The sequence below is a fragment of the Temnothorax nylanderi genome, unplaced genomic scaffold (assembly GCF_030848795.1).
Source record: "Temnothorax nylanderi isolate EJ_2023f unplaced genomic scaffold, tnyl_v1.0 TNYL_tig0066_pilon, whole genome shotgun sequence".
NCBI lineage: Eukaryota > Metazoa > Arthropoda > Insecta > Hymenoptera > Formicidae > Temnothorax > Temnothorax nylanderi.
The window spans coordinates 381,712-404,083 of NW_027249128.1; the positions used below are offsets into that span (position 1 = coordinate 381,712).

At 42.8% G+C, this 22,372-nt stretch overlaps 1 protein-coding gene across 5 annotated transcripts in view; it reads right to left on the bottom strand.

Moving 5' to 3' along the window:
- Window positions 1–22,372, bottom strand: part of Zfh2 (Zn finger homeodomain 2) — a 370,912-nt gene that overhangs the window by 242,020 nt on the left and 106,520 nt on the right. Inside the window, exon 1 of one of the 5 annotated variants that reach the window (XM_071708341.1) lies at window positions 14,951–17,103. The exons of the other annotated variants lie outside the window; for them this stretch is intronic. The gene's annotated coding sequence lies outside the window, so the exon portion shown is untranslated. Of the gene's footprint in view, window positions 1–14,950; window positions 17,104–22,372 lie in introns of those variants that run through there. 5 annotated transcript variants of the gene reach the window in all.

Sequence of the window (22,372 nt, forward strand, 5' to 3'; positions counted from 1 at the left end):
AATAGACAAGGATTGCGGGTCTACAATATCGGGGGCCCGTGCGTAAAATTGCGAAAGTTAATAATCCCCGTGCCTGGCTGCCAGGGACGTAATAAGCTGCGAGTTTAGCCCGTGTGCAAGGGCGAGTGGTGGCAACATTCTTTCGGGTTACAGTACACTTGCCGCGCGTGTACGTGTGTGTTGCGTCCACGTGTTGTATACGCTTGTGTCTGCGCGCGCTAGCGATCGTTCGTGAGCTCGCGTATTGTGTTCGTGCCCTAAGGGTAGAAAGGGACGCGCTTAGTCGAGGCTCGATGTTTTTAATAAGCGGTCGACCTGTAGCACGTACTGGATATTACCGCGACACCCCCACCAGGGCGAGGCCCTTACGAGGGTTCCTCCGTTCTCGTACTACGCTCTGCCGAGGACTACCACGCTGAAAAAGGTGGACGACAGGGGGACGAAAGAGACGGGAGCGACGTACGTATACACAGTGGCCTCTAATTAACTCACACCGACCTGGCCGAAGGTGCCACACTGTCCCTCGTAGAAAGGAGACGGAGGTATCACGAAGGTCGCACCCGCGACGTTCTACGCACGGTCGATGCAGCGCGAGCCCCGCTAATAATCCCCTGGAAAATTTCACTGTAGCGCCGACAGCTTCAACGGAAGTTAATATCGCGGAGAAAAGTTAATCTTTCTCAAAGGAGATTTGACCTATTGAACGTAGTTATGTTAACTAACGATCGTACCGTTCTGGTTCTACTTTTGATTCTGCAGTTCTACGTGCCAATTTTTCCCTTCGTTCAGAAAGAATTTTCCTCAAGTAAAACGTAAAATTTATGCAGATATATATCAAAATTCATTATCTAAATGTTAAAAGAATTTGATAAAAATAAAACTTTCCTTTAAGGTGTTACTCAAGAAAAAATCGATGCAAATTTCATTAATAAACTTGTTAAAATTAAAATTGAAAATTCTAAGTTACTCCGTACGATGAACTTATGATTCACTCAGAGCTGTTTAAACACATTTTTTGGAAAGACCTTAAACGCGATGTCACGTTCTTTCGCGAATATTCAACGATAACATACTTCTTTTTATATCTTTCGTTCTTTATATGTCGCTTCTTCCCCAAAGACGCACGAGCTACCGATCGGCCAATTCTGAAGAGCGTGCTCGCGTTCTGTGCTATGTATACCTAGCGGAATCTATCATGACGATCGCTCTAGGATGGAATACGAGATACGAGGATACGAGACACGAACATTTGATTCAGGAAATAAAAATTGAATAGTCAGACGTGTGAACTGGTTTTGAAAGTAATCCGATAGCTTTGTAACTAGATCCAAATAACATGATATTATATTTTCCACAATTTAATATATCGATGATATAAACACTATGAAATACAAGTAAAATAACAAGGCAAATACCTTCCTTCAGCAAAAAAAGAAAAAAATACGAAAGACTTACGATTTTTAAATTAATTAAAAACTATGCAAACAATTTTTATCTACTATTTAACAAAATTTGTGGAGAATATGCTATCATTTTTCTATTAAAAAAGATAATTATAAAAAAATAAAATATTTTCTCTCTTCCAGTTTCTTTATATCGCAAAATGCATGGTCTCAAAAATACCAAACGCTATTCGATTGCTTGGAGGATGGAGCATTGCCACATTGTATTATGCAGATGATCTTCGCAGAGACCGCGAGAAACTGAATCGCAGCCGGAAGATGCGAAGATAAAAATTTAGTTTTTTCTGATATTGATCAATGCATGATCCGTGCTGTGAGAGCCCGAGGCTGCACGACCCTGAACTTTAGCCGCGATTAGATCGCCGTAAATTGCAATGTGGTGCACGTCGGACATATCCATTGCCAATGCCCGAGCAATTCCATTGAATATTCTTTTCATGAATTACATACCTAAGAAACGTCCTCGCGCCTCCGTCACGATAAAGCGTGACGAGAACACCAGATACAAGTGACCGCGCTAATATGCGTTTGCACTCTAATCACGAGCGGGGGTGAATAAAGCCATAAATGAAAACGTGGCATCTGTATCATTTGTCGCTAATAAAAGATAATTAATATATCACATACAATACTCTATATTTTATCTAAATCCCTATATTATTAAACAAATTGTTTAGTTATATGCTTATTCCATAAGTAAGGAGAGTGTGTTTCTTTATATTTTTCTTTTCTATACATGGCATTAAAGAGAATCGTAGAACATTTTACAAAATTAGCCATCACTATTGTCATAATCATTAAAAGAAGTGAGAAGTATATTTAACCGCGTTTTCTACGTGCACATTTATTTCCTATAAGCACAATAACATTTGAAATGAAGACTTTTGCATAGGTCATTGACAACGTAGCTGTCATCGTGCCGTCGTGTTTTACATACGTTATGAGTATCAACATTAAGCCGCCACTAGCATACGCTCGCTTCTAATCTACACTCTAATCACGACCGTGATGAACAAAGCGCGTAGTTATCTAAAATCGAACTTTTTTGTCGGCCATTGACAACCGGCTTATCGGTGTGTCAAGCATTCGACACAGAACGTGATTATGAATACTGAGTCACGGCTTAATCACAAAGCCGATTCATTTATAAGGTGTTGTAACCGGACTAAAAACGATAGAACGGTAATTACTGCGAGCAGTAATCGTACAGATCTATAATTAATAACTGGTACACCTAAAACCTCATATGCCTGTTACGAATAAATTATAATACATTATACCGTGAACTATTATAAGATCAAAAAGGTACCTTCACTGTGCAATATAGATTTTCCACTGTTACGACAATCTATTCGCCTGAATAGAAAAGAAAGATATATCTGTTATAGAATTACTCAATTCACCTTACTTTGGATTCAAATTTGAAAATTGGCGTTAAGGGCAATTATAATTTGTAAAAAAAATCCCGGAAGTATAAATTATATTTTCGTTAAAATAAAATTAATTTAATATGCAGTGTATTAATAAAGATAGCAAAAAAGTAATTAATATTCATAAATCCTCCTCAAAATAGAAAGCTTGTAGAGACGTTTGTCGAAAAGTATAAAAAATACAGTGAACACAACGTTTTTCTTTTGTCAAATATTTCCGCTTCGCGTGAGTCGCCCACGTCTTTCGCCTGTCGCTGCCGAGAATTCTCCCGACAACTCGCGGAAAACAGAACACCCGGCGTGGCAGAAGCGGAACACCGGAAGCGGAACGCGGATCTCTGCTATGCGCCCGATCGATGGTAGCTCCGATTAGGGAAGTGCTGTGGATTTTCCCGAGCGGCGTAGTCGCGCCTTCATCAAGCACACTCTGCTGTATTACATTAATGATATTGATTCGGAGAAACACAATCAGCCCCGAACCCTCTTCCTCCGGCGCTATAGACCCACTCCCGTTCGACTATTGTGGCCGCGTGTACGGGAGTACGTGTGCGTTATTTCGCGAGCACGCACGCACGCACACGCGCATCCTCTGCTCTACGTACCTTCATTAGACAGCAGAAACGAACGATTTCTTATTAATATCGGGCGAAGGTTGTTTTTCGCCGACCACCCTTCCCCCCCGATCTTTCTCTCTCCCTCGTATAACCCCTCATTTACACACTAATGTCCCTTCTTATTTTCCACGATACCTCGTAGATTCATCGTTTGATGCTTAGTTCGTCGAGAGGTTGGATCAGCGATTTTGCAGCACAATGAAATAGAAAAACGACATACCGAAACGTTGCGACTTACGGTAACGTTCCAGACATCCTTAATCTCTTTCGGTTCTATGTTTCTTAACGTATGATAATGCGCGTGCTTACCGGTGCCGAAGAAGAAGTTTATGTTCTTCGTGAAATAATGTTGTTTTAACTGTCGGGATGAGATTCATGACGGCTTTATGAATCCGCGCAGACACAACCGGATGTGGATCGCGAGGCGATAATTGAGGGTATAATATGATCGCACATAAAGATACTTTTTTGCACGTTGCGAGTAATTCGGCGAAGTTGCAAGTGTGTGGCGTTATAAGAAATTAATACTATCATTCGGCAGCCGCGATTAATTAACCGGGTACGGAGATCAGATATTTTTCACGTATCAGATTGCTGTAATTGATGTTTCTCCCGTTGCGGTTATCGGCAATATATCCTTCGTATCGCGTAAGATGTCTTTCTATGCATATCTGTGTAAAATATCATTTTCATATTTGAAAAATATTACCCACTGCGCGAGGCAATTTTATCAATGACGTTCGCAATTCCCGTACCTATATTCTCCTAGAGAATTTAATTGCCGTCCGGTATCAATAGTTAACATTAATCTAAAGTCACGCTTATCTATTCCATGACGGGAATTACTCGCGATCGTCTCATAAAATATCGACGACATCGTAGACAAACACGCGCGCGCGCGCGCGCCATGATATGTTATGCCATGAAGGAACTCGCGTCGCAGGAAACGTCTCAATGCAATCTGTAAATGAATCTCTCAAAGTAAATAATAAAGTATCTGGAAACATCGTAAATCTCGCGCGCCAGTTCGCGTCATAAAACGCGCGTCGGTGCTCCACCTCGTTGCACAAGTGGAGGAGAAAGTTCCCTAAATCAGAGACGCCTGTATATCCCGATGAAAAAAAAATCGGGCACTCGCGGCCCTCGAAGAATGCGATATTAAATCAAGAAGGGAGACGCAGCGAAATCAATTGTGACGTAACGTCCGTGTTATTGGCCTGTTCGTAAAATGGACGACTCGTGAAATGGAAAATCGTGAGAGATGTATCGAAATTAACACTTTAAATAATAATGGAGAAAATATTTATTTCGATAAAATATCCGAAAATGAAAAATAAATAAATATTCGCACGTAGTCAAAAAGATTACGAACCTGAAACAGTAAAAAAGGTTTAAGGCTCCTAAAACTCGGCAATGTTTCGGAGGCTGCCTGCCACGATTTTTTTTCCGCGACGTTTCGAAAGTTGATATCATGGCACGGTCGAAAGAAGTTGGAGATCGCAACGGGCGATTTTAAATGCGAATGCTATGTGTGCCGAGGCGAGAGAGCCGGTGTCGGGGGCCCAGACCCCGACAATTCGCGGAACGATTAATCATATTAATTGCACGTAGCTGGGTCCAGCCGCCGTTCGGAGCCTCGCAAAGTTAAGCTGCTTAATTATAAATTGTAATTAGTGTTCGCGCGCAGCCACGTAGCCTCGATTAATTAAAGGAATGTCCCTCCCGTCCCCACCCCTCGATGCCATGGGCTATTAATTATTAATTGCCCGGACGAGCAGCGTGCATCCGGCTGTCTCGAGCGACACTTCGTTCTCTCTTTCTCTCCTTTAACATGCAGCACGCATGGTCTTTTATTCTCAATTGTTCTGAGTCCTTTTCTTAGTTTTCTTAGTCCTTTTCTGGACATCAGACAGACAATTCTCAGGGATTCGTACTATTTAGAATTTTCAATCTGATAATATCTTAAATGTCTTGTTATATAATACAAGAACCAAAGATTCTAAAATCCAACGAGTCTGAAATCTAAATGAAATCTAAAGAATCGATATTTACTTTCGAAGAATATAAACGTATTTATAATGCAAGTGCACAATATTAAATATCTGTACATAGAATTGTAATAAAATAAACAGGAGTTTTGTATAAAAAGATTTAAATCGTTAAATTGTTTTTACGTATATGAGAAACAGTTAATGATTGCGTTACGCTGTTTAAAATTAAAAATTAACGGCGCTTAAGGTCTGGCGAGTCCTCAATATAGGAATTTCCCGAACTTACGGATCTAAGAGGGATCGCGAAACGGAATGTAAAGCTGAGGAATCTCGAATCTCGGATTTCAGGATTGAGAAGGGTTTAATCTAAGTTGATAAACTTTCTCGCGAGAGAGCACTCCGTAATTTGCGGTGCACGTATTCCTTCGCGCGCCGCACACCGATACCGTATCCCCTTCGCACGTGATCTACGATGGCCGTAACCATAATAATAGGAGGCCGGATCAAAAACGACCAATTAATGACGTACACTTGCCAGTTGAATCTGATGTTCAATTACTCTTGCCCCGTTGCTCTGAGCCTCGGCGCTGGAACAATGAGGATAAGAACGTGTTCTTAGCCTGGTAATGTTTGACTCCTCCGCTCTCGAAGGTTAATGCGATCGGCTGATGACTTGCTCGAGACACGGTGTAGATTAAAAACCTATATAACTGCTGGCCGACCCGACCTACACAGAAACGATCTCGAAAGTGATACTATAACGCGCTATCGCTAAGGAATAATTTATCGCGGCTATTGCCATCTTATTCAACGTATACGTATGCTTCGTAAGAATGCTCGCTAAGGGCGTGTTGAGCCTCTCTCTATCATTATAGAAAATTAAGGGAACAATTTGTAGACAGTTACAACTCAGAATTTCGAGATGGCACGAGCAAGATGAAAGAGCACGTGCAAAAGAAAAAGTTATTTCAAATGTCAATAAGGCATAGTTAACAATGTGATTTAAAAAGTCACATAAAAATATTTTTTGCGCATTCATTAACAACTGCTATCACAAAAAAGAGCGTGCTATAAACTGCTACTCGCAATGCGGCCATAGCAAATTAACGCGAGAATTTGCATATTTAGAGATGCGATTCCTCTAATATTAAATAAATATTATACGAACCGGCGTTTCACGAAACGGCATTATACGTATCTTCGGGCCTGCTGATGTCGTTATTATAAAAAAGAAGGGCGGACAGGTAAACGGGCCGTTTACATCGCGATCGTTTGGTCCACGTCGAATTAAGCTCCCTTCCCCCCATCAATTAGAAGGGCCCGGCCCGGGTGATATCTCGCGATCGCGATATCCTCGCGCTTGCGGCGCGGCGGCGCATAGGGAGACCGCCCGATCTATATTTCGCCGTAGGGACACCTTTGGCATCGTAAGGACGCGCCGCGCCACGAGTTTAATTACCCCGTTCGCGCATATAATCGTCGCAAATTAAGGAATTTAAGCAGCAGAACGTCCGCTGGGCCAGACCGCCGCGTCGATTAATTGGCCGGCTTGATTGCCACTTGCCGTCGCTAAGCGCTAGATTGTAAACACTCGGCCCGTTAATTGTCCGGCCACGAGTGTCGCGCGAGTTGTTGCGCTCTCCGAACCGATAATTAAGCCAAGCTCGTGCGGGTTATACCGGGTGATTCGTGGGAATATAGCGATATTTTCAGCATCTAATTTCTGAGACGACTTAAACGAGCAAATACATCCTTATGAATGTGAGCCCGATACAAAATATTTTCAGTTTCCCGAAAAAGAATAAAAGAATTTGCAAAGTATGAAATACTCGATGAATGTTTAATTGTTATGCGATTTATCGATTCGTGGTTTATAAGTGCAAAGTTGGCAACCTATTTTTCATTCAAATTACATATTGCGAATATAGTTATTGTTGGACTAAAATTACCCGTAAAAGCTAAAATCAACCGTTTATGATGAAATCAAATTTGAAAAAATATCAAAGCTCTTGGGGAATATAACTTGACGTAATATTTAAAAATTATGTTTCGCGCATCATCGTTGGTACAAAAATAAAATTCGCAGTCTACGTTAATATGATTGCTATTCTCACGTAAAGTATCCATGTAACTTCAATGAGAAGTACAAGTTATGTCAGCGGTGACATATTCTCGTTTGCCAATTCCAATTATAAGTATCTGTTCTTCCTTGCTTTTGTTGGTTGCATTTGTCGAAAATTGTAGCATAACATTCGTTCGCGTGTCAGATGTTTGAATAACTCAATAACATCGACTATAGCGGGACACAATGTAATAACGAAATAATGGGAACGTAAATTTTTTATTGTCATCGAAGTGTATTCGTTTCGCGTTTGAGCGACATGAAACGATCGTCTATTCGCAGCGAACTTTTTCGCGTGGACACTATTACGATCCTATTATTTGTGACCGCCATTTCCTAACTGGAGTCACATTTTTCATCTTTAACGGCGGATTGATAGTTTCGCCATTATATCGTTTTGCCACGCATTCCGCATTTAATAGCTCTCTATTCGGTTGCGTAATGCATTCGGACTATTATTTGAAGTATTAATAGCGTTCAATTTTCGCTTGGGCAGTCGATGTGGCGCGCCGTTTCGCGTTATAAAATCGACCATCGTTCTCGCCAGTTCCTAAGCACCCTCGGCGTCGCTATCGCTCGGCTATCTCGTAACTGACAATCAAATTTTTCGTTAAAAAACCGCGTGATACATTTCTAGTCACCGCTCCGATTATGATCCGTTACACTTCCTACTTCCGTCTGTCGATTGCATGTATTTATGTGCATTGCCATAATTTTATAGGAGCAATAAGATGATGTAAGTGTGAAACAAATATATTTTCACTCATGAAAAAAGGGTATAAGCGTTTTATAATATCTTCAGTGCTGTCATCAATATTTAACCATAATGGACCACAATAATTTATATGTATATAAATTATTTAAACGGGATAAATTATTAAATGAACGTCTGTCACCAGTGTTGCTCTGTGAGAGCTATCAACTCGTGTTTAGCGAGTTCTAGATTCTATTTCGAGCCGCATCCTACAAATTTGCTCTTCAAATGGTTTTTAAATTCATATAATCTATGTAAAAAGTGCAACATATATTCTATTCCAAACCTACATATATGAGAACGTATAACAGATTCTCCAGTCTTTTAATATTTACCGCAGGCGATTCGGTATCTAAGGAATATTAGTTAATACATATTGCAGAGAATATATAATTCACGGATACTTAAGCGGTTACGTATATACAAGACGATGTGTCCAAGAATGAATTTAATTTGGCATTACATCTTTCTATTTATCTTTTTCAAGCGCTTGGAGAACGGATAGCACCCTGTCAAATTTAAATTGAGTTTATCGACAGCGAAGCACACCTGCAGAGTTAAGAAAATCCACCGGGGGCACTTATAGGGATTAAATATCAACGAGCATGTCGAAAAAAAATACGCGATGAAATATAATGGGACCCGATATATCAATATCTCTTTCTCTCTTGTCGATAATTTTTTGACCTCGTGAACATCTTAAAACGTTCGATTAATAAACGGCAGGCGTGGAGTTACTTAGAACTCATTTTGCCAGAACTCTCTGCTCTCGGGGACGCTGCCAGCTGACTGGATGAGAGTTAACGAGGCCGAGGATATCGCTCGTAAAATCCGCGTCTACGAGTGCTGGATCGTCGCGACGTTGAATCGATCATCTAGCGTTAAAAGAACATGTCTGCTAAAAATCTCCGAACAAAGGAAAAGAAAAATATGATATTTGCATATTAAATTTGTTTCAGCATATTGATATCATCTTTAACAATCTAACGCAGTTACATATGCAAAGACATAACGCGCTCTTTTTCCAAATGACATCACGTACGTATAATTAGTGAAACGCAAAGACCAGGATCCCGCAATTACGCGACCTCCGTGCAGTAATTAAACGTCTTGCAATTGATTTCCTGGTATACAGAACGAATCGATTATCTTTCCTGTCCCGGCCGACGATCGAGCTCTCGGTATTCCTGGAAAAAAAACGATCGCGCTGCCGCGACCGATGGGAATTAAAGACTGTCGAACGTTTTGAGGACTATCTGGATTATCTGGAGCGAGGCCGAGGCTGCGAGACGGGAGAGCGATTCCAGAAAAAGCATTACTCAAACGAATGCAACGACATGATATCCTGATTTCTCACTCTCTCTCTTTCTCTCCTCTTTCTGTCTCATATGCGCGCATTATTCAAAGGTGGCGTAATGAAGTCGGGCACGGGTTTGGCGCGGTGTTAATTGACGGGGAGACGATTACGGCATGTAGCGCGAATAAGACGCTTCGTCAGTCATAATTATGCGTCATTGGGCTGCATCGCACGAAGGACGGCCGCGGTGGTCATCGCGCTGGGAGAAGCGCAATGGAAAATCGTGATTCTCGCCGCTGTAAATCCACACGAAAATCATAACAATCGCTCGAAACTGGAACAGAGGTAAACAAGCTAGCGAACGATCACATCGTGAGTTCAAGGTTGCGCGTCGTCTTTTTTAACTTCGTCCTAAACATTTTTACGTTCTCCGTTAACGCTATGGCTCCCGCGTGTCCACGATTCACGTCTCTGATTACTCGTAAAAGTCGCGATGGTCGATCGTCATTGTGATCGAAATCCATTATCAAACGTTATCGTAAGATGATTAAAACAACGAACGGACAAATAGTCCATCTTCTAAAGCGTTAGCCTCTCGGTCGTTTTATTCGCGCGTGAATTTTATTTCAGCCGACGAGAAGTAGAAAGAGAGAAAGGAAAGGGAGAGAGAGAAAGAGAATCGCGAGGTAAAAATAGAAGGTTGGCGCGGTCACCGCAAAGCGTCGATCCATAGACCGCGATTAATTTCGATCAGCGGAGAAAAAGAAACAAGGCAAATCGCGAGGACTGGAATACGAGATCGGCGGTGGAGGCAAGGGTAGGAGAGGATGTGCCGAGAATGCGGCGATAATATTTAAAAATAGAGACGACGAAGCTGCGAGACGCGGCGCGACACGCGCGCGCGCACATGAGGGATATAATAATTCCCGAAATTAAACCGAACTGCGGTACAGCGCGTGGAAAGTACTGCTCGCTGGCAAATTCGAAACGTTTTGCAACAGGTGCGGCGGAAATTCGGTACGTCCGCGGCTGAAACTTAAGCCGTGCGTGCTGTATAACACGCCGGGACACTTGTTGCCAACAAGTTGGAAATTTACTGTGTTTTACTATGATAAAAATGATCCATAGCTGGCTTAGAACTGGCAATGGTCGATTAATCCTAAACAACACTTGCGAGCAGTTCATCAAGGTCCTCTTTAGCGTATATCTTAAAAACTTCTAAGCGACGCACGTGAAAGGCTCTCTAGAGATCAATAAAAGATTAAAGAAATGTAATTTATCATTCATAATTGGTTATGTTATCGTATAATTGAAGGAAATCCTGATACCCTGCACCGATCTGCGTATGTATAATTCTTATACAATCAAACCAAACGTGCGGGTAGATCTGCGTAATGACAAAACTGTATGAACATTCGTTGAAAGTGTTATTTAGCAATTCAACATCGGCAAAACATTAATGAGAGACATAATGAGAACGTGGGAACTGTTTATCAATCGCGCCGGCCGACCAACACAAATCTGGGCACAAGAGTATAATTAGTTCTTACGAGATACAAAATAGTCCGTAAGAGTGTAATTAATGCTTTGCGTGTTACAAAGACCATTTGCGTCGAATGCAAAACGATATGTCGTGTTGCACGCATTGATTTCCATTGATTTCCACAATGTATATAGATAAACGTGTATGTCTTCGAGGTAAAATTTTATATATCTGATATACAGGCTTACTTTATTAACTAAACGCGCCAGTTTTTGTTGTAATAAGCGGCCGCGCGCCGAGATAATTAACGGGATGTTGGATAACATTCTAAAAAAGCGCGTGTTCCAATCTGCGAAATACATGCAATCAACTTTCGCGAAAATTAAGAAGTGTATTTATGGTATACAATTTTTAGATTTCATCATATAAGATCGGGTCGTATTGAAATCGAGTTTTATGGAGAACAATTTATAGGTTTACCTCTAACGAAAATGTTTTATTACTTTAAACGTTATAAAAATTCTTCGTATTTATACGTATTATGAAATATATAGCTTCGACTATATATACGAGCTACGCGAAGGGACGAACAAAACGAAGGAAACGAATTACAAAATTTTCAAAATTCAGTAATTGAAGAGGGTGAAACTGCCCTTTCGCGACGTCCGGCGATCCGCCGACACTAATTGGACAACGATTTCTACGAATCTGTTACATTGTAACGATCGCGAGGCGCGGTGCACTTCCGCGCGCGCTGTTCGCGCCTGCTTTCCCACAGGAATCGTTCGCGCATAAAAAGCCAAACGACGGGATAATTGCTGGGTGGTCGTTAATTCCCGCTGTAACACACTTAGCAATAAAATCATTTGCACCCGACCGGCCCGGCTCGTCCGTTTATTATGATCCGTAGAAATCGCTTTCTCTCTCCTCCACCGCCGTGACTTTCGGCCGTACCGAGTTCATCGGTTTTTGCCGGATCGCCTGGCATCACGTTTCTTCAAAACAACGATCGCTCTCGTGACTTTCGATCGTTCGATCCTACGCCTCTCGCGTCGAGATCTTCCGCGAGTGCCACTAGAAAAAACAGTCTCTCAAAGAAACGAGGTCGCTATTTCGGGGTTTCTATCGGACTACGTGCTAAAGATGAATGGACGTATGTGTATATGTGTGTTATTCAAAACTTCGAACTGTACAGAAATATCTCATCGGAACTTAGTTGTAAGGAGTATTTTAATGAGTAATGTCAAATTAATTAATTATACGAATCTTCTTCGTCCGTTTAACACGGAAAGACAAATTCTGAAAATATTCGCGTGAACCATATTTAAAATATCTTGTATAATCAATAGGTCAATTACCAAGATATGCACGTATGTAATTATTGTAATTACGAGAAAAACTCTGATCGTACTTATCAATGTATTATTTTTTGCGCGATACGTTTGACGCTGATGTCCGTTAACCAAATTTGTGAAGAAATTTCAACCTCAGAATTCACCGTGAACTAATTGCTAATAACTTAAGCACGACCGGCATTCGTAGAAGTCATTAACACTGTGAGCGATCGCTCATGTTTCACTCCATGAAAAAGTCTGGTCCCGTTATTCACGGCGACGCGATCAAAATGAGTCGCGCGTTGGCAGTACCGGCGATTAATTTTTCAGTAGTAAATTTGTGTCGTTTTTAGACGCGATCGTCAGCGAAGCGGCAATTTTGACTTGCGCTATTTCTGAGCGTGAATATTGGTGAATCATAAAGGCCGAACATATTCATGTGACATGTACATTTATATATTCGGCATAAAACGAAAACTTTTTAGGTACACAACAATTTAACGTAGAATTTCTTTGAACGCCTTTGCCTTCCTTCATTTCTTAAATATATCCAAGATATTATAAAACTTTTATTTAGAGATGTTTAAAATTTAAAATTATTGTTCGTAAATATATCACGCAAATTGAAATTAACATATAAAATATACAAAATATATAAAATAAATAAAAAGTACTGATTTTTTATACTGAGCGCCTACATTTATCGCTGTCGAGACGGACGTCATTTTTCAGCTTTATAGAATTATACATAATAGTATATAACGATTATATCCTGCTTTGAGAAGCATCCGCGGCAATTATACTATTGTACAAATGAACGCGTGAGTGCACTATTAGCACCTATTACATAATCATTACAACAATGCCACGGTAGTTCGATGACGCAGTCGATTCCGCGGGACTCAACTCGCTAAGTGACGACGCGTATTCAAAAACTCAGATTTATTAGTGCATACCGCGCGATAATTTATTGTTCTTCCCTTCGAAATTGCGCAACGGCCGGGCAAGCAACCGAGCCTCGTGAAAACGTCTCTGCCGGACGTGCGTACTTTAATTAAACGCCGCTTCCGGTCTGTCATTAACTCGCTCGCTTACCGGCCGACGACGATTAGAGCGCGACGTTCGCGCGAGAACACGCAATGTTGCCAGATTCGATTTTTTTTAAATAAGAATATTTTGAGTAGATATTATTATTTAAGGAAACTTGGAGAGTCATCTGCGCATGCAAAACTTTTGGATAGCAAATATAGTGGTCTGCTTTTACCGATCACGGTCCCTTTACGTTTTCGACAGTTCGAACGAGATAACTTTTTTTTACAATTCGTTAAATTTTAATAAATCTTGTATTTCATGAAAAATAACACAATATGCTTAATGTGAAAAGTGTCAGAAGAATAAGTGCAACGTAATTTTTCATTTGCCATTGTACAACGCGGTACTTTATGCGTTGTTTATTTCTACATTATGCACAAATAATTCTAGACGGTCTTTACAGTAGTTAATGCACTATGGACGTTTCTGGCAGCCACTGAGTGACACTAATGCCAACACCGCGTTGGCACGGAATGCATTCGCGCTGTTCATTCAGAGCGAGAATGATAAGCAGAATCAGCGACAGTAGAAAAAAAGAGCGTCTCTACATTGCCTGAGTAACGTTATTGTTTACACGATTTTGTCAGAAAAATTGCATTTTTTTTAGCGGAAAGGATAAAGGACAGAGATACGTTTTACGATAACACTTTTATTTAGCCTGCAGAAGAAGTTCCCTTTTACTGCCTGAAAATATGAAACATTGCATCTTTTCTGTATTTAACGATTTATTTTCGTTTCAATCGTATAGTCACCGAGTTTATGAGTGCTGCACCCATCATTTTGCGAGTCATTAATAACCGTCGATGTAAATGCCAATTTCAGCAGCGTTTACCGTCGACGAAACTCCGCTGTGTCTTAAATTGTTTATTCCTCCGTTTCGAGGGAGGAATGGTGCATTGCGCGAATTGTCCTAATTATAGTGTTGCGATCAATAAAAAGTATCGGGCACTTTTTCGAGTAAAATATGTTTTTCGGTCATTCTCGTGGTTAGTTTTTACTGGCTCCTTAGATTAGTCGGTTAAATGTGGAGTGACCTCAATGTATAATACACATTCAGTGCTATCTTGATCATTTTATGTCTTCATTATTTTCATTCAATTAAAATGTATCTCGAAAAAATGACTAGAATTAGATTTAGAACTAAAATTGAATTCAAGAATTGGTTCAACTGATTTGCTTCGAGGTTTGTGTGTGATTCGTTTTTCTCTTCACCTATATTTCTAAAAGTAGAAAAGTCACGTACATAGGTATATCTTCGTATTGTATTGTACTCTGTGTATTTGATTTGTGTATTAATTATTCAGATTATTAAACGCTCCGCAAAAGTCGGCGACTTATAGATACATCGTATTTGTCTTGCCATTGCTCACCTCAGAAGGAGAGTATCGCGAAAATATCGAAATCCCAAGAGGAAAGGGCGACATGCTAGAGACACGAATCCAACTTGATCCAAGTTGCGACAGTCTTTAAATGCCCGCTACACCTCTCTCGCGGTCGGAGTTTCTCGTTACTTCCTCGAAGCACGCACCACCTTTTTACTTTTCTCCTCCACCCTCTGATTCTCACCGACGAGTTCACCGTGTCACTGCGGTCCTTGACGTATCATCGTCTCGATTAATCGCGGACAACGCGTATTTGGCGATGCGATTCCCGCGGTTTTTCCCCCGTTAGAGAAGTTGCTAACGTTCTCAAGATTCGCGATCTCGGTTGTCATGCGGACTGGAACTCGTGTCAACATCTCGCGACACTTGCGAGATCCTTGCAAAATGTTCGTTCCGGGCGCGCTCGGACAATAATCACCCCGGTAAATCGTTTCTACGCTCACCGCGCGTTGATAATCCAAGTTAACAATATAATCATTCGTCGCATTTTGAGTTTCACCGTGCAACCTTTACGCGAGGCGCGCGCGTTCTTCGTCGTCCCAACTTCGCGAAATCCGCGGTAAGTTTCTTGCGCGCGTTTATTTCAGCACCGCGCGATTATATCGTCTCTCGACAAGTATCGGCGATCACGAAATGGAAGTTAACCCGAGGCAAATGGCTCATTCACGAAGACAGCGCGCGTACCGTATCGACCCGAGTCTCGTCCCTCGATCCTCGATTACTCTCGCCGAATTGATCTTCCATCTTCGCCGGAAACTCGTAGTGCGAGTTCGCTTCCGGTTGAATCAATGAGCGATGCCGTACGCGCTTCTTCGAGCTTCGCTCGAAATGTCAAACTCGACAAGGGGAACGGCGTGCGCAGCGTTGCCCTAGGTCGCGATCGATCACTCACGTGGCGAGCGCGGCAACGTCAACGTTTCGGTCTCCTTGGACCGTGTCAGAAATTAAGTAAATCGATGGCGAAGTCGGAGCGTCAATCAGCGTTACATTTGCGTTCCTCTTTCTAACTTGAAACTTTCGGGAAAACGCCGACTGATAAATCGATCGTTTGCTGTTAACTATCTGTACACGAATAATATATAAATATGCTAAGTTTTAGTACTGCAAAGCAGGAAAGAATAGGAGAACAGTCTGATTCGGTCTCTCGAAACGTGCAAATGCTCGAAACGACTTTTCATAATCCTCAGGATTAGTTGGCGTATCAAAGTCTTTAAAGACACAACTCCGCCTCTCTATCACGAACGTGACTCGGCAAGTAATCGAAGTCACGTGAGTTTGACGATATGTTCATAAGTTCCTCTCTTGATCACACAATTTCTGTTAATTCCGTTTTAATGGAAACGTTGCGAGATCTTCGGTAATACGATTTCTCTCTTCTACAACGAACATCGTCGGAAGTAGAAGACCCACACTGTTCCGAAATAGCGTGACCTTCCGTCCGAATTGTAAAACGCGTTATTCCTCATCTGAAAGTCTCTTCGAGCGATTTCATCGCGTTCTCCAAGTTCGCGCGCGTTTGGTACCGCACACCAGGACACTTTCGGATCACGGTTGCTTCCCGCGACCCGCGACCCGCGACGTCCCTCTTCGATCACTGAAACATCAACTGCCGAGGTCGATCTTCAGTCTTTTTGTCCCAAAGTGGAAGAAATTCTCGCGAGTCCTCCAAAAGATCGGGATTTCGCGCGCGCTATTCTGTCTCGCGATGCTGCACTCGACTCACGTGGCGACCCGGTCTGAACCCTGTCGGCGGTGACCACTTCCTCGGATAGTCGACCAATCGGCTGCGCGCCAGGACGCCTCGAGCTACGATCGTGGGTCCTCGTCCGCGGTCGGTCGCTCTCGGTAGCCGTTCGTCTCCGTCGCACTCACGCGCTTATCACGCGTGTGTACGTGCGTGCGTGTGCCGCGTGGTCGGCGGTCGGCGGCAGCGGCAGCGGCCGCGGCGGCGGTGGCTGAGCACCACAACGTCCGTAACCACTTTCTGAACTGGTCTCGGGCAGCCGCGGGGACAGATCGCGGTGACGCCTACGACGACCAGGACGACGTGGACGTCCAGGACTGACCGTAGTCCTGGTACCGCTTCCTCCGATCTCCGCACGCATGAAAGCACGCGCTGTCTCGCATCGAGCGTGCGCCTCGTCCAGCGTCCGACACGATACTACCTCTCTCCCCTTCCTCTCTGTCTTTCTCGCTCTCCCTACGCCCCCTCCACCGTCGCCACCATTCGCTCCGTCTCCCTCTGGTTGCGATCACCCGCGCGGGTAGGGAGGATGTGGGGAGAGAACTACTCTCTGGTAGCCGCTCATTAAACGCTGCAGTGACGTCAGGAGCAATGATACTATCGAAATCCGCGGGAGAGAGAAAGAGAAACGGCGTCTGTTCGCGCCTCTCGCTGCGTAATTGATCCCCAGCATGCGCGATCATGATTGATGAATAGATAGCTGAAGCTTAGGTTTGAAAATTTAACGAATCCGCGCCAGGAAAATATGAAGGTGGACGGTAGAAACCTTTTCGTACGCAATAAAACGGACTCACCGCGATAGTTCCAAGGCACGTTTCCTCCCTGTTCTGTCAATTATTAAATATAGTGATAGAAATTACTAAAGTGACACTTCATGCGACAATGCAAAAATTAACACAAGTTATCTTTGCTCAAATTACATGCACGTCTCGATTTTCTTCTTCGATGATTATTATTTTTGGCACGTCATCTGTCTTGGGTAAAATTACATCGAATTAAAGCACCTCGTGATATAGCACCGTTCTAACATAGTGTTTTCAACAGAACTACGAAGAAATGCTGGTTTGCAATTAGTAGAGGAATCTCGGTGTTATTCGAGTGTTGCTCATATAGATATATTTTTCTCTTTTCCTCCTGTCACTGAACATCTCAGTGTTTTTCTTTCGCACTTATCTGTTTACGATTATTAGCGTACAGTCTTTGTCAAAAAGTTATCTCTAGATAATCGTGTCAGCAATCGTATGCACTTATAAAACAAACGTTTCGGTGACGTCAAGAATCCCGTTCCGTATGACATAATTCACACAGGCAAACAATCTAATTGACATAGTTACACAGTAGAACTTTGTAACAGTCGCTATTGATCATCCGTGAACCATCAAAGTGGAAGGAAAGGTCATTGATTGCTTATGCGTCTTGAGATCAAGCGTAAAAGTCTGTAAAAGAACAAAGTAGTTCGCACAATTTCTAGAATCTTTCGTTAAACGGAAAAACTTTATCGCGCTGTGAAACATTAATCGTATTTCCGAAGCAAGAAAAGAGTCCCAGAAATATTTGAAATCTAAAAGTAGCCAGTAAACATCCCTTGATGGAGTTATTGCGGTCAGTACGTTTTGTTAAGATTTCCGCGATCTTCTTCCGTATCTCTTCTAATGCGTTAAATTCTCAAAAGAACCTAAACTTGAAATATTTATTCATTAATCACACGATCGTGTACGCTGGGATTGATTACGTATAGCATCAAAAAGACTTTATCTTCCTAACATTCTCTAGATAACTGTAAATGCCTTTTAAGAATCTTACAACCGAAAGAAATTGCGTAAAGAAATGAGAAATGCGTGGATAATTTCGACGCTGCTAACGCGTAAGAGGCTCGGTACACGTCGCTTATGGAATCGCACGGGCGACATTAGCGATAGGAAGTGCAATTTTAATTCGCGGAAGAACGTCATGGGAGCGACCGATCGCGGTGCGAGTCGAGGAACGAACCGAGAAGAGGATGTCGTCGTCGTGGGTGGTCCGTCTAAAACGTCCGTAGCTACTTGGAAATGGATTTTGCCGCGCTCGCGACGTCCACCGCTATTTAAAGATGAGGTGTACAAGCTGCGACTGTATTCTTTTCCTTCCCGCCGTCGAACCGCGTGCTTGTCCGTCTCCCTTCAGCACGTGACTTCGACCAGTGGAAAACGCCGTGAGTGCAAAGACACCTTTCACGCGATACCATCGTCGGCGGTAATCACCGGGGCGAAAGGTCCCGGCACTTAAGACTCGGGGTTTCGTCTTCAGGTTTTGTAATGAGAGGCGCGGCGGCGTCGTGTATTTATTTTCAATAAACGCACTGACGTCCGGCGCGGATCGAAACGAGTTAGACCTCGGAGCGCGTGAATGTAGATGTTAACGACGAGTGTCTCTCTCTCTCTCTCTCTCTCTCTCTCTCTCTCTCTCTCTCTGTCTTTCTCTCTCGGTCACGATTAGGGATAATATTATTATTGTCAAGCGTATAGCCGCGGAGAAGAATCGGCGAGTGGAAACGTGACTTTGCCAGCCGGACACGACACTTTCTTTATCCACTCAAATTTGTGAACTTCGCCACGCGGATACCACATGACACACGCTCGTTGAACTTATCTTACTATCCGTTTGTAAGCGCGAAGTGCACTCACAGCCTGAAACCTCGGCTTTTGTAGACGACTTTCTTTATGGATCAAATTCGATTATCTGTGTTGATGCGATCCGCGTGCTTTATGCAACAGGATCGATTGTACCAAGAAGGATATCTTATATGCAAGAGATTATTTTTATAGCGAGAGATGACATATGCTGTGACAGCGGTAACATTTATTCGCGTTGTATTTTTCAGTTGGAAGCATCGTGCACGCATGTTAATATTTAAATATGCGAAGTGTATACGTGAAGCTATCCATTTAAATTATAGAGATATTTATTCCAGAAAAGCAATAATTTTATATTCTTAAAAGATAATTTATTCTTGGCTTCGATCGTCGTCAAGAATCTTTTCAAACTGAAATAATCGATATGTTCAACGAATTTAACGAGTCAAATTTGGCAGCCAAACTAACATAAAACCGACATTTATAGGAGCTTACGTTAACGTGACGTAAGCATACTCGACGTCCAGGCGAGCTGACACCGTGTTAAATATAATAATAATACGTAACGGATATCGTAAGCGTGGTTTTCGTAGCGTTATGTTGGATGCAGGTACAACGCGCTTTCACCGGAAAGTATTATCAATGAGTTCACGTCTAAAGGCGGAACGTGTGCGCGGCTCGAAATATCCGGTGCCCGCGGCGCTAAAGCTCGCAGTCCACGCGAGTCGACGCGATAATTATTGCGGATTACCCGCCTACCTGCCGCAATCTGTACTTAATTGGCGGATAATCGTTTAAATAAGTGAGGTATTCTCAGCGGGACAAGTGGCCGGTAAGTTCAGGATTAAAGTGGATCGACCGAGATACGGACGAGATACGGGATTAGAAAAGTGCTGTTCGCGATTCATGGTGAACCATATGCTACGACAGAAAATTATCTACCGGCTTCTCCACACGCGGGCAGTTGCCATCCGAAAATAGCTGACGTTTTCTTCCAAGACGCGCTGAATTTCAGAAACAATCGCAAAACCGCAGCAAAACGTGATTTCAAATTGTCTCTTAATACTAGCGAGAGGTAAAATATTAAAGAATTTATGAAAGAATGAACAGTAATAAGATCGCACGTGCAGTTTGATGTATGAATGTACGAAATAAGGTATAAGGACGGGCTTATAACGGATACAAGTAATATTAAAATATTAAACATTATAGATTAAGAAGAAATAATTAGTCTCTAGAAGTGAAATATCGATACTGCCTTTCTAAAACACACTTTTACGAAAAAACGTAGATTCGATAAAAGTCGCGTAGAACTTTAATAAGTTGCAACACGATGAATACAGCGCGCGATGCTTCAATCATAAAAGATCTCGCGAGAAATCGTTCCGCGTACTGACGCTTCCAAACATAGCAGGACTACAGCTAAACCGGAGGTGAGCTCCGACACTGGCAAATGCTCGAAAGTTTAACAATCGCTTCTTGTCAATTAGCATCACACGGCGCGGCGTGATTTATCGCAGAACCGGTTGGGCTATTGGGCGCCTTACGTGTCTTACGCGGTTATTTCAAACGTACGGCGCCGGGCACCTACATTACAAAAGCGGCCGATTAATTAAAGTCGAAACATCCGCGCCTCGAAATAGAGAGCCCCGAACACCCGCGTCCTAAATACGCGCGCGCGCACGTTCCGGTATCGCCGCAGTAATTATTTTGGATAAATTGTGCACCACCTACGCCAGCAGGCGCAACGATCCGCGCAACTCGCGCCGCAGTCGAAGCGCGGAACATTTGTGACCCGAAATAGCACACGCCCGCACACGTATCGCCCCGGTACACGCTACACTTCTCATTGTTTTTCTTAGACTGCAAGGTCGCTACGACGTGCAGGACACGTTGCCACTAACGAAGAAATTCTTTCGTAAAGACACTTCAACGAATCTGAGACAACAATTATCCAAATTACAATTAATATTTCGTTAATTTCCTAAGATTTCAATGTATCGCGAAATGTTAAAAAGCGACAGACACACTACATTACTGAGAATACCTGGAATATCTCGAATCTAAAAGTATTGGAAGCTGACTCTTCGGGCTTCGATATTCCACGAGCTCACTTCTCTCCTTTCCCCCCACCTAATGTCATTAGCACATTCGAGTTCCCGCTAGAGACGTCTTGCCGTCTCCAAGATAGCTCCAAGACGCGAAGGGAAAACGGTAAAATGTGTTTACTCAAGTGTTCATTAGTACTCGCGGCATAGGCGACTATTTGGCGGGTTCAACTATAATTAGTTAACGACATCCCACGGGCGATCTTGAGACGAACCCCACTTTAGCCGATGTCAATTCGGGTCGCGCTCATATCACGGCGGAAATGATCATCATATAGAATCGCGAGCGCAAGATATTTCCCGAGACGGATGGATCGGAAGGTTTAAAAAGGACGATTAACGATGATCATTAGTCGGCGGAAGAGTAGGGCGGAAGGGTAAAAAGAAACGATAGGGGGAGAGGGCGAAAAGGCTGTGGGGGTTGAAGCTGTTTCGCCGGCGAGTAATTTGATCGAAGGGGTCGAATTAGCGACAGAGCGAAAACTCGTCTAAGGAGCGCACGTAAGAGGAGAGAGAAGATAATTCTCCCTCCACTTCCTCCCTGTCTCTCTCTTTCTCTCTCTCTCTCTCTCTCTCTCTCCACCCATACGCTATAAACGTACCGCTCAGAATTAGCGTAGCCGGCACATGCTAAACATTCAATAAAGCGCTCGAAAGCCGTCCGGGATAATCGTAATCATAAATAATCGGGGCCTAAATATACGTCGGAGCTCGCGGTAATGCGCTTGCGAAGCCTATTTCTCTCTTTCTTTCTCCTTCCTCCTCGAGCACCAACTGCCGTCCGCGAACCGTTAACGCGTATGGAAATCGGCTGCTACCGAGTGATCGCCTGTTTCCTCTCCTTTTTCGTTCCTTTTTTCCCCTCATCCTTTCCTGCGTTTCTGTTTCCGCGCGCTTTTCCCCGACGTTGCGTCGCTCCCGCGCCGCGCCTCTCGTAGAAAAAAAA